Source organism: Ctenopharyngodon idella, chromosome 4, assembly GCF_019924925.1.
Source record: "Ctenopharyngodon idella isolate HZGC_01 chromosome 4, HZGC01, whole genome shotgun sequence".
NCBI classification, from domain to species: domain Eukaryota; kingdom Metazoa; phylum Chordata; class Actinopteri; order Cypriniformes; family Xenocyprididae; genus Ctenopharyngodon; species Ctenopharyngodon idella.
The window spans coordinates 25,128,231-25,142,575 of NC_067223.1; positions in this window are offsets into that span (position 1 = coordinate 25,128,231).

Here is a 14,345-nt window from a genome sequence, read left to right on the forward strand (position 1 = left end):
GGGTTACATACGTAACCTGAGACGTTCCCTTTCATGGGAATTCAAGCTGTGTCGAGACGCTGTGGGAACCTCATACCCATGGCGTCATAGTACCAAGTGCCTGTCTGGCCACAGGGCAGTTCTGTGGATGTAGACATCTAAAGCCCTGACTGGGCACAAAATTCCTGCAACACAATAGGCCCTTAAACATTGGCAGGGGACCTTAGGCACCTAACCTGGTCTAGGATGAAGAAAGGCTTTCACCATACCAGGTGCAAATTCAAGGCATGAAGGAGCAACCGACAAGGCTTGTAGGTCTTCGATTCTTTTGAGAGATAAAATAGCAAGAAGGAAGAGTGAGGAAATTTTCTGAAACCTCTTCTAGGGGCTTGAGTCAGCCCTTCCAGAATGATGGCCAAATCCCAAGCCGGCATCCTTGTGCGCTTTGCAGGCCTCAGCCTCGTATAACAAGAGGGTCTCTCCCCGATGATGACCCACCCAAAGGAGTGTTGTAAGCAGATAATAGCCGCCACATACACCTTTAAGGTGGAAGGAGATAGTCCAGCAGAGAAACGATCCTGCATAAACTCTAACATTGAATCAACAGGTCAATAGACAGGGTCAGTCTGATGTTCTCTGCACCAGGAAGAGAACAATTTCCTCATAGAGGGAGCACAATACATGTGCAGTATTTATTAAACAGAAACATGAACTACATACAATACAAAGACGTGGCTTGAAATAAACTTGAAATGAAACATAAACTCACAAACAGCGGATTACAGGGAACGAAGCTAGATCAGAGAACAATGAAACATGAGGGCTATATATACAAAGAGACTAATGACAAACAAGGAACACCTGTGAACACTCAAGACAATGAACCAATCACAAAACAGAGCTGAACCACGACTAATCCACCGATAGGCTTGTTCGACTTGATGCAGCGCCACACAGACCAATCGGTGGCTGACTTGAAGCAGTGCATGCCGGTAAGAAATTTTGTCCGACTTGAGACAGCGCCGACGCCATGTGACTGTGACATATGGCTTCAAAGTACTGTGACAGCGAATCGAGATCAGCTGCCTGAGTCAGCCAGCGCAGTTTCTCAAGAGGAGCTGCACGAGCGCTGATGACGACACAGCTGTTACACGATTGGCCGGATTCACCGCATGACAATGTTCACGTGTGTTTCGTGTTTGTCACACCTTCAGTTCCACTAATGCTCACAAATCTGTATTTTTATAAGTTAAAATTTTGTGTAGTCGCGATGTTATATTGTCATGTTTATCAAAATAAAACTGATAAAAAACTTAGACCCCATTACATTAGTTTTTATATAGTATATGCTTGTTGAACTTTTTTTTCAGGGAGCACATGGCAAACATAAACAAAGCAAAGAAACAAAGCATAAACTTGAAAATAAAACATGAACACAAAACCAAAACTATATGGGACAGTTATTCCATAGTATGCATGTGTGTAGAGAAATTAGGTTTAAAGGCTATTTTCCATGCTTCTAGTGATTGCTTGTGAAAATTAGATAATTTGATGGGAAGTTTACTACATCTGAAGTCACATGACAGTAAAAAGTTTAACCCACCACACTTTTCAATTTTTTTTTTTTTTTTTGGGCTGAGCAATGTTTTATCCAGTTGATTTTAAAGATGATATTAGGAGTATGATATTAGCCCCCAGTTTCACAGATGAGGCTTAAGCTAGTCCTAGACTAAAATGCATGTTTAGCAGTTTTAACTGAAAGTAACTTGCACTGACATATCTTAAAAAAATATCAGTGCCATTGTTTTGTCTCAAGATGAACACCAGTAATGTTTTTTCTAGGGTATGTTTATAAAAGCTACTTAAATACCCTAATTGAACTAAGGCTTAATCTTGGTTTAGTCTAAGCCCTGTCTGTGAAACCGGGCCTAGGAGTATTAAGAATGTTAAGCCTGTAAGGGTGGTCCGCCTACAGGGGTTCAGGCTGTAGGGTTGCCGAGTGACTAAAGAAACGTTATCAGCAAGATGGTAGAAAACTATACATTTCTTGTCTATTACCACCCACTGCAACTTATACCAGCGACGGAAATAAGCACAGCTATAATAGCAAAGTATGTGGGAGAGCGTTGCTATAGTGTAACGATATTATATTGCATTAGGGAGCACATTAATGTTAATACTAAATCAAAACTAGTTAGCAATCATTTGTAATAGAATGGGTTTAATAATAATATATGATTATGGTTACACTTAAAATAATTACAAAATAGATGTATGAGATGATAAAAACATATACCATTAATTGTACCCAGCATGTATGTAAAAAGTTACCTGAGAGATAGAGAGAGAGAGTGAGAGGGCTAAAGAGTGCTCAAGAAAAGAGGCAGAGAATAAAAAGAGACAGAGCAATAGTTACAATCTTCTTTTATCCCTTCCTTGACCATGTGACTGAAACCCAAATGTGAGACATTCAAACTGACCAATCAGAAGATTAAAACTTCCCAAACTGTACTAAAGGTGTGACAATTCATAGACCCCCAATGTACATACATTTTGGCCTATAAGGCTTGATCACTATCAACACCTTTGAGCCTTTCAAATGGCCCTTGTAGCAAGAGAGAGGGGGTTGAAACAGTTAAGCAAATGTCTTTGTTCATTTTAAAATATCTTTGGATATTTTCAACCTTACAAGCCCAACCTCTGAAAAAGTTCTAATGATAGTTAGAACATACAAGGAGAATGATAGTTGACATACAAGGAGAGATCAGGATTTACCAGCCTTGAAATTCCCTCAGCCTTGGAAAGCAGAGCACACCCATGGATAGACCTCTGAGACCAGCAATTAAAAATTGCTTTTGCTTTATGTAAAGATGTAGAAAAATTATTTTCAATTCTTTCATGTGTACATTTGATTATAATACCAAGATATCTAACTGTTTGTTTTACTTTAATTCCGCATACATCTGGGATATCAGAATGATGAATAGTAATAATCTTATATTACTCTGATTAACAGAAAAGCCAGGAGCATCCAAAAACAGTTTTAATGTCTCCAATATATTGGGGACTTGTCTTTTATCCTTCAGGAAGATACATGTATCATCTGCCAGCTGACTGATTAAAAAAAAAGTGTGGTCTGCACTACTGCCAGGGGCACTTTACTGGGTCCAGCTGACAACCACTTCACCAAGAAGTGAAAACTCTCCACTTCAGGGCATACAATTTCCTCATGGAGGGAGCTCTGGAGTGAAGGATGGTCCCCACAACCTCAGTCAAGAGACCAGAATCTATGAGCTGGGCCCCCTCAGAGGCCAAGCTCACAGCTTCCATAGTTCTGGGTGGGGGTATTGAGCTCCCTGCCTGGGACAGAAGGTCCCTCCTGACAGGAATTTCCCAAGGAGATCCATCGAGGAGTGACATGAGATCTGAGAACCACACTCTGCCCGGCCATCGTGGTGCAATCAAGGTGAGATGGACCTTGTCTCATCAAATTCCCTCCAAAACTCCTGGGAACGATCTGGGGAAAGCAGACATAGCCTCGGCCACGTCTGGTCCATGGAATCCAGTCCAAGAGAGGCTGGATTTGTGGGGGGGAACCAGAGTGGACAGTGAAATGTCTCTCAAGAACACCCAAACACCCTCGACTATTAATTAATGATAATGTTGATTATTCTAAAATATAGTAGAACTATTGTTGTGATTTGAGCATAATGAAACTATGGGAAAGTTTTGATCAGATGCATATCATCATTGTTTACAAGCTTCAGGGTTCCTGCAAGAACCTGCTTGTATGTGTACAACAATGATGTTAAACCAGTTTTGGAAAGTCCCAAAAGCATTATAGTTGTCATGAACACAGCCAAACCTGCACCAAGTATTCATGTTTGTGATACTCCCGCATAAAACAGTGTAAAGAGTGAAAGAACATTCTTTAATCATGAAAGTTACTGTCATCTTGATGAGAATATATGTTGCCGGGCTAATGGGCTATTGTTTGAGGAATGAAGGTCCACAACACAGGCAACTTAAATTTGAGGTCTTATTTCTGATTGTTACTGTACAGACACAGCATTAAAAATAACTGGCTTTTTTGGGGTTGTTTTAAGAAAAAGAATATTACAAAAATGTTTATAAAGAAAGAAAAGAAAATCAGAATTCGTTTCCATTCTTGAGTGGCCTTTACACCCCTGAAAATCTAATGTACACAATTGCATATATAAGGCCACATTTATCATTCAAAGTATCTTTTTATTGTATCCTCTGACTGTGTGTCTAAAACTTTGCATAGCCTCATCTAATGTGCTGATGATGTGGGATGTCTGCGCGAGCAGGGTGCGTGGAGGTATGGAAATTGCCCGGTTACAACTGTAACTTTGGTTCCCTGGAGAGGCAACGAGATGCTGTGTCGCCCTGCCATACCTCCTGCCTGCCAGTTAGTGACTTGCTCAAGGTAGCAATCAAGGTGAGTTGGACCTTGTCCCGTCAAATTCCTTCCAAAACTCCTGGGAGCAGAGCAATCGGGGGGAAAAGCGCACAGACATAGCCTCGGCCAAGTCTGGACCATGGAATCCTGTCCAAGAGAGGCTGGATGTGTGGGGGAGAACCAGAGTGGACAGTGAGATGTTTCTCAAGACGCAAACAGATCCACTTGAGATTGGCCAAACACCCTCGACCATTAATTAATGATAATGCTGATTATTCTAAAATATAGTGGAATTATTGTTGTTATTTGATCATAATGAAACTATGGGAAAGTTTTGATCAGATGCATGTCATCATTGTTTACAAGCTTCAGGGTTTTTGTAAGAACCTGTTTGTATGTGTACAACAATGTTAAACCAGTTTTGGAAAGTCCCCAAAGCCTGTCCGTGTGAAACTGTGGCACACTAAGACAAGAGCACTGATGAGCCTGGAGCTGCGTCCAGGTCGAGATATATCATCTCAAAACGTGAGTGGCGAGGATCAGCCCGCCGCATCACAGACCTCCTTGAGGAAAACACCCAACAACAAGGCCTTGGAGGCCGCCATACTCCTAGTAGAATAAGCTCTGACAGACAGTGGATACTGCTGACCAGAGACCTCATAAGCAAGTGATATAGTCTCAACTATTCACTTGCTAACCATTTTTATGGACGCAAGGAGACCCCTAATTGTGCGGTCCAAAACAAACAAATAGTTGATCTGACGTTCTCCACAGGGCAGCCCTGTGGATATTAGGTGTCCAGTGCTCACACTGGACACACAAGATTCAACTTTTCCTGGTCTGGATCTGAGAACAGAGGACAGAAAGCTTGCAGCACTATAGGCCGTGGAACATTGGTCAGAACCTTAGGTATGTAACCCGGTAGGGTAAAGGAACACCATCCCTGGTGCACACTCAAGGCACGTAGGGGATACAGATAGGGCCTGAAGGTCTCCTACTCTTTTTAGGGAAGAAATGGCAAGGAGGAAAACAGTTTTCAACATCAGAAATTTTCCTGAGACAGAATCAAGTGGCTCAAATGGAGCTGCAGATAAGCCTTCCAACACAAAGGCCAACTCCCCAGCCTCAGAGTGCCACGAAGGAAACGATACCTCAAAGGGTTATACCCCACAATTGTACCATCCACAGGGACATGGTATGCAGAAATAGCTGATACATAGACCTTTGGGGTGAACGAGGATAGCCCTGATGAAGAACGACTTTGCAAGAACTCTAGTACTGTACCAATTGGGCAGTTAACTGGATCTAGCTGTCGCACATCACACCAAGAAGTGAAAGGTTTCCACTTCAGGGCCTATAGTTTCCTTGTGGCTGGAGTAAAGTATGGTCTCCACAACCTCGGTTGAGAGACCAGATACTATGAGTTGGGCCCCCTCATGGGCCAAACCCACAGGTTCAATACTTCTGGATGGGGTGAAAAATCAAGCCCTTCACCTGAGATAGAAGGTCTCTCCTGATCGGAATTTCCGAGGGAGAGCTGTCAAGGAGAGACACAAGGTCCAAGAACCATATCCGAATTGGCCAGTAAGGCGCTACTAGCAGTAGACATATCCCTTCCAGGCGAATATTGTCCAGAACTCCTGGGGGAAAAGCGTACAGACATAGCCTCGGCCACGTCTGGACCATGGAATCCTGTCCAAGAGAGGCTGGATGTGTGGGGGAGAACCAGAGAGGACAGTGAGATGTTTCTCAAGACGCAAACAGATCCACTTGAGCCTGGCCAAACACCCTCGACCCTCGGGTCGGCGGTCACGCCAGCGATTCCACCTCGGTTTTTTTCTTACCAGTGTGAAAGAGACTCAAAATACTCCGTCAATGTTGCACATACAATTAAGAATTATACACCATTTTAATCTGTGATCTGTGGAATATCTTTTATTTGTGTACACTCAGAGTAAAAACAAAATGTTGTGCTTTTTGCAAAATAAAGAAAACTAACATGATGCATGATCTGTCGTCTCCCTCTGAACGACGTCCAATCTGATAGTTCGCAGAAAATGAACTGTAACTTAGTGAATACTAATCACAAAAAAATTAGACTTATGTCTAAAGAAACGTTGAAATGTCAGGTTTTAAATCGTGTTAGTCAAATCGAAAACAAAAATTCTGTGTTCATGTAATCTGTATGAAAAGAGACATGTCAGAAGTCCGTGATTCAGCTCATTATCCGCTAATGCGGCCACGCCCACGGAGCGAGCGCTATTCAGACACAAATTCTGAGGCAATACATGTATACATCGTCTCAATTGTGTATTTATTGTCTTGAAAAGTGTTTATCTCTATGGTTAGAGACCTCTGGAAGACATGCCGTTAGTTCCTGGAATGTCCTGTTCTTCTTTAGATTAATTTGTGGACTAAATGTGCACAGAGCGCCTTCCGGCTGCAAGTATGAATTGAAAACACAGTATCCAGCGTTCATAGTGATGACAATAAATATTGAAAAAATATTACTCCTCTGTATAGAAAATTGACATAAACATATGAGAATCCATCAATATTTCTCCAAATGTGCATGCTTTTAAGCTAAAAGGCTATATGAAATGCCATAGAGGTAACATGAATGTTCAGACGCTTTGCATCACAGAAATACATTATATTTTAAATTATATAATAGAATACCATTAATTTAAATATTTCACAGTATTGCTGTTTTTTCTGTATGTTTGATATACACCATGATGAGCTTAAGACATGATCACAGAGGGTTTTTTCACAGCCTACCTGACTGAAAGGCCTCATTATTATGCAGGTCATTAGGTCTTTATGCGATTCTTTTGTCTTCTCAGGTATGAATTACCTCATTATTCATGATGATTCACCCTCCGTGCATTCTGTGTTTCTTGACAAAAAGTGTCTTACAAAAACTAAATCAATATATTGTTTTATATGAGTGAGTAGGCAGGATCATTTTTACATCATTTTGAAGCAAAAACTCTAGTCTACAACCTCCAATACCCAGAAGTCTTGTAAACACAGATTTAATATATATTTTTTGGCTTTATTTCAGTGACATAAGTTTTTTGTTTTTTCAATAACCACGCATAAACGTTATTCCTTCAAAAACACAAACATGTACATACATGTTCCTCACATATTATTGTAGCCTAGTTTGTGCTGAATACAGTGTAATTACACTTTTTCCATTAATATGTTTATGAACAACTGAAAAAAGCACAAATATCAGGGCATGTCAAAACTTCTCCAGGGCCCCGAAAATCCTCAGACCACAGAGGGTTAATTAATGATAATGCTCATTATTCTAAAATATATTGGAATTATTGTTGTGATTTGATCATAATGAAACTATGGGAAAGTTTTGATCAGATGCATATCATCATTGTTTACAAGCTTCAGGGCTTCTGTAAGAACCTGTTTGTATGTGTACAACAATGATGTTAAACCAGTTTTGGAAAGTCCCCAAAGCATTATAGTTGTCATGAACACAGCCAAACCTGCACCAAGTTTGTGATACTTCCGCATAAAACAGTGTAAAGAGTGAAAGAACATTCTTTAATAATTTAAGTGTAAAGGGTCTGATCTCTGCCTACAAGAGATCAGGCTGCAGGGTTGCCGAATGACTAAAGAAACGTTAGATGGTAGAAAACGTCTCAGGTTATGACTATAACCATAGTTCCCTGAGAGAGGGAACGAGACACTGCATCCCGAAGGGGGCGCTATGGGAACGCCGTCAGCATGAATGTGTCTGATGCACGCGTGTTAACTAGTCCAATGGCGAAAGTGAATGCCACGACCAGGAAAGGATAAATACACATCCGGAAAGACCGGCTTCAGCTTAAATTGCCGAAGCAAATCAATCACAGGGATGCAGGGAGTATGGCAATGCGACGCAGTGTCTCGTTCCCTCTCTCAGGGAACTATGGTTATAGTCACAACCTAAGAGGGAACGATATCCCAAAACGCCATAATTCCTGTCCGTGTGAAACTGTGGCACACTAAGACGAGAGCACTGATGAGCCTGGAGCTGCGTCCAGGTCGAGATATATATCATCTCAAAACGTGAGTGGCGAGGATCAGCCCGCCGCATCACAGACCTCCTTGAGGAAACAACTGGGGGAAAAACGTACAGACGAAGCATCGGCCATGTCTGTACCATGGCATCCAGTCCAAGAGGAGCTGGCTGCGTGAGGGATAACCACAGTGGACAGTGCGTCGTATCCTTAGATGCGAAAGATCCACTTCCATGTGGCCATAAATCTCCCATATGAGCTTCACCACTTTGGTCTCCATTCCCCTGGCCTCAGCCCCTGTCTCAACAGGATGTCTGCTCCTATATTCTAGGTCCCTGGAATAAGATTGTTCTCGAGGAGAGCATCTTCCCCAGGGACCACAGGAGGATCTGGTGCGCCAGTTCGCATAGTGGGCACGAACGCAGATCCCCCTGTCGATTTATATAAGAGACCATCGGTGTAATGTCCAGACAGCATGATGACCTCTCAGGTCTGGGAGGAAGAACTTCAACGCATTGAAGACCGCCATCATCTCCAGGCAATTTATGTGCCATGAAAGATGATGACTCCTCCACAGTCCTTGAGCTGAGCAGCCTTCCATTACTGCTCCCCAGCCTGTAAGAGAAACATCTATCATGAGAGTGACTCAATGACACTGAGCTCCTTAACACAGGGCCCTGGGACAGGAACCAACTTTTCTTCCATATAACCAAGGCGCGGAGACACCGCAGCGTGATCTTGATCATACGAAGTGGGTTCCCCCTCAGGGAAAACCCTTGGTCCTGAGCCACCACTGTAAGGGTCTCATGTACAGCAGGCCAAAAGGTATCACCATTGGACGCAGCTGCCATCAGACCCAACAGTTTTAGAAAACTGTTTTACAGTGAGTGACTGGCCTAGTTATATCTCCTGTGTGACTGAAAAGATTGCAGCAGTGGGCGACAGAACGGCCCGCAGTGTCACTGAATCAATACCACGCCCAGGAAGGTGGTTCCTAGGGTTGGGAATCGTGAGAAATTTTCCGGTTCCGATTCCAGTTCTGCCTAACGATTCCGGTTCCGGTTACATTAAAATAATTAAACAACTAATAAAAAATACTAGTAAGGGAAAAATGCACAATACTTGACTCAAACAGTATTTTTTGTGTTTATTACAAATTCGCTAACACTTTACAATAAGGTTCATTAGATAAAATAAGTTAACTACATTAACTTGAACTAATAATGAACTGCATTTCTACAGCATTTATTAATGTTAATTTCAACATTTACTAATACATTATTAAAATCAAGAGTTGTATTTGTTAACATTAGTTAATGCACTGTGAAGTAACGTGAACAAACTATGAACGGCTGTATTTTTATTAACTAACATTAACAAAGATTAACAAATAGAGTAACAAATGTATCACTCATGGTTAGTTCATAAATGAACCTTGTTGTAAAGTGTTACCACAAATTAGATAAGATGCTTGAACACACATGTAAGATTCAGACAGATGAAACAGAATATTTTTGTAAGTTGGATTCATAAAGACTTGTTTCTGAAAGAATGATTCAGTGATAGACACATTTTTAATAGTAATTTGTTGACACCTAGTGGCGTAACAATGCAATCAATAGTCGTTATTTGAAGTACAGTTACTTTCAGAAGGTAGCCTAATTTATTATACATAAACACCAGCGTTTCTATCTAAATAATAAACTTTTGTATACTTTTGTTATAATTGGAATAGGCCTATTTGTCACACAGAAATAATGTGCGTTTGAAAATATTGTTTGTGAAGCTGTTTATATCTACACATGACAACTCTCTTCAGATCAACGGCAGCGCAAACGCAGATTTGAATGTCGCGATTTTATTTTTGTCAAAGGTTTAATATACACGAGCGAATCGTTGCCATTTAGGAATTAGATCATGTGGGTGATGAAATCGAGAACGCAATCTTTTAAAAATTAGTTCATGAGATGAGATGTCTCTATTAAAGTATGCGCTCCCCGCAATTCGCCCACCCATCGCACCAGAACCGTTTTCGGAACCGAAACTTAGAAATCTTGCACGGTTCTGGTTCTTTTCAAAAAACACTACCGTTTCCGGATGAGAACTGGTTCTCGGTTCCCAACCCTAATCATGACAAAGCAGTCCTCGGATCTGGTTTAGCGTCAACATTTTGAACCTAAGTCTCCTGACTGAATGATTCAAATGATTAAGATCTAAAATAGGACGCAACCCTCCATCCTCTTTTGGAACAAAATAGTAGAGGCCGTAAAAACCCTAACTCTCTACTGAGAGGAGGAACCCGTTTTATAGCTCCTTTCGCAAAAGTTTACTTTCTGTTCCATTACCAGAGCTTGCCCATTGAGATAAATTTGGCAGAAGCCTCAACTCTGCCAGAAAATCCACCAAAGGGATCCAGCCTCTCAAGGCTGGTCTCTGGTATACTTAGAGCAGCCACTTTGGTGACCTCAAACACACTGGCAGGAAACAACCCATTTGACTGCTTTTCGACCCTCCTCAGAGGGTGCAAACCTGATGTAGCGTCGTGTGAATGCTGAATCATAGCTTGCTAGAAACTGCTGCGCCCTGAAGCACCAAGGGTGCCAGGGTTGGCAGAACGGCCCCCTAAAGACAATGAAGTGGGGCGGGCACCGTATACTGAGGTGTACACCACTCTATCCCGTGTGGGGCTGCCCTTAGATTTCATTCAGAGGGTGCGAGCCTGACGCAACGTCGTGTGAGCGCTGAATCAGAAGCTTGCTGGAAACCAGTGCGCCCCAAAGCACCGAGAGTGATGGGGTTGGCAGAACGGTCCCCTGAGGTGTACACCACTCCACCCCGCAGGGGGCTGCCCTAAGAAGCCTAACACCACTGGTGTCAGGATCTACATGAAAGGCTGAGCTAATACATAATTCTAACTACTTAAAGTCAGATAAATATGTATTATTTTAATTTCTCAAAATTACATTACAGCCAACTGTCCATTTAATTCCTCAAAATTAAATGCAGGTTAATACAGGTCTGAAAGAAATGCTATATATATATATATATATATATATATATGCCTTAGCAAACACAAGATCAGAGCCACTAGAATCTTTATTGCTATTTGCAGACCTGAAATCTATGCGTCGCCTCGGCAGACGCGAGATCCGTGCCACTAGATTCTTTATTGCAGTTTGCGGACTTCAAATCTACGCGTCGCGTTGGCAGATGCGAGATCAGAGCCACTAGAATCTTAATTGCAGTTTGCAGACCCGAAATCAACGTGTTGCCTCGGCAGATACGAGATCCGAGCCAGATTCTTTATTGCAGTTTTGCATACCCGTAATCTACGCGTCGCTTCGGCAAACAAGAGATTAGAGCCACTAGAATCTTCATTGCAGTTTGCAGACCCAAAATCAACGCGTCGCCTCGGCAAACGCGAGATCCAAGCCATAGATTGCTACCTATACCAATGGCAGAAATAATTCAATTCAATTCACATTTATTTGTATAGCACTTTTCACAATGCATATCGTTTCAAAGCAGCTTTACAGGAAATGCTGTTATCAGAGGTGACTGTGTCCAAATGATGTAATTTCAGAAATGTACATATACAAATCATGCAGTTAGCTAGCAATGTATTAATTTAAGCAATGTATTAATTTAAGGTAGAAACAATGAACTCATGGAAATAATGAATACATGTTAACAATGATTAGGATATATAGCAAAATTTGGAATGCTGCATGTTGATCCAGAGTTTGCGTCATTTGAAGTCCTTGCAGGAGTTGAGTTCATCTCTTCACAGGTGTTGTTCATCTGAAATCTTCATAAGAGGCCAGATGTATGGAGCTGATGTACTCTCTAGTCACCTCGGGATGGGCACCCCGAGATAAAACAGAAAAGCAAATGTAGAATAATTAGCGTAGCTGCTGTTCATAACATTAAGCAAAGATAGTCATGTGCAATTGATCTGATATAACTGGAGTACAAGGATATGAGATGCATTGTGTGTACGCTTGGCTTAAAAGATGTGTCTTTAATCTAGATTTAAACTGGGTGAGTGAGTCTGAGCCCCGAACATTATCAGGAAGGCTATTCCAGAGTTTAGGAGCCAAATGTGAAAACGCTCTCCCTCCTTTAGTGGACTTAGAGTTTTGTGATCTTAAAGAGTGTGAAGGATTGTAGGGCAAAAGAAGATCAGTTAAATACACAGGAGCTAAACCATTTTGAGCCTTATAAGTCAGTAGCAATACTTTATAATCGATACGGAACTTAATAGGTAACCAGTGTAGAGATGATAAAATTGGTTATATGATCATATTTTCTTGACCTGGTAAGAACTCTAGCAGCTGCATTTTGGACTAGTTGTAGCTTGTTTGAGGATGCAGGACAACCAGCTAGTAATGCATTACAGTAATCTAGTCTAGATATCATGAATGCATGAACTAACTTTTCTGCATCAGAAACAAATAACATGTTCCGTAGCTTGGCAATGTTTCTGAGGTGGAAGCAGGCTGTTTTTGTAACACATGAAATATGATTTTCAAAGGACAAGTTACTGTCTAATATAACACCCAGGTCTTTAACTGTCGAGGATAGAGTAACAGTACATCCTTCTAAATGCAGATTGTAGTCTAAGAGAGTCTGTGTACCGGTTTTTGGTCCAATAAGTAATACTTCAGTCTTATCTGAATTTAATAGAAGAAAATTACTGGTCATCCAACGTTTTATATCTTTAACACTGTCAATATGGATAATTTAGTGTTATGGATAATAAACACCAATGGTCTTACTCACTGTAAGTATCATAAGCACAGCAGTGGAAACTAATTCCATGTTTTCTTATAATATTACCAAGTGGTAGCATATATATTGAAAATAGCAGAGGGCCTAACACAGATCCTTGCGGCACTCCATAATTTACTGATGTTATCTTAGATTTTTCCCATTTTAAATATACAAAATGGTAACGGTCTGATAGGTACGATCTAAACCACCTTAATGCCTGCCCCTGAATACCAGCGTAATTTTGTAGTCAATCTCTGTGCTGCGTTCGACACTATAGATCATAAAATACTCTTAGATCAAGTAACACTAGTATTGAGATACAGCCTTGGTCAGAAGCTAGAAGTAAGTCATTTTGTAATTTTACCAGCGCAGTTTCTGTGCTATGATGCCTGAATCCTGACTGAAATTTTTCATAGATATCTTTTTTTTTTTTTTTACAAGGAGCACAGTTGAGCCGACACAACTTTTTCTAGTATTTTAGACATAAATGTTATAGTTATAGTTGTAAAGCACTGCAACTGTTCTGAAGGGGCAATAATTGAGGCTGGATCATAAAACGCTGTCAGAGGTTGCACATTTACAATTGTACTTCTGATGCTTTCGATTTTCTGAGTGTAGAAATTCATAAAGTCATTACTACTAAACTGTAATGGAATATTTTGTTCCAACACGATTAGTGGCAAAGAAAGCCGACGGTGTTGTTGCCTCACGTCAGCTGCATCGGGGGAAAAATGCAGTGCGGAACACACTGAGGAAACTTAGTCGGCCGACGCACAAAAACTGCCCGACGGCCGACCGTCTGCTTGGTGTGTTCTGGGCTTAACATTAAAGGGGTGGTTTGCTGTTTTTTTTTTTAGGCTTGATTGTGTTTATGGTGCGCAGTTTAACATGTCTTAATGCTTTGTTTTTTTTTTTAAATTTTTTATTTATATATATATATAATATATTTTTCATATATTTAATTTTATTCTACACCGCTGTTGCCCTTCTCCTAAAAACGCTGTTGAGTTCCTGGTTCTATGAAGCCCCTCCCTCAGAAATACGCAATGGACTGAGATTGGTTAGCTGGCCCTGTGTATATAATTCGCTGTCCGGAAACGCCACGCCCCTTACCATTACGGGCAAACGTCGCATGTGCTTCG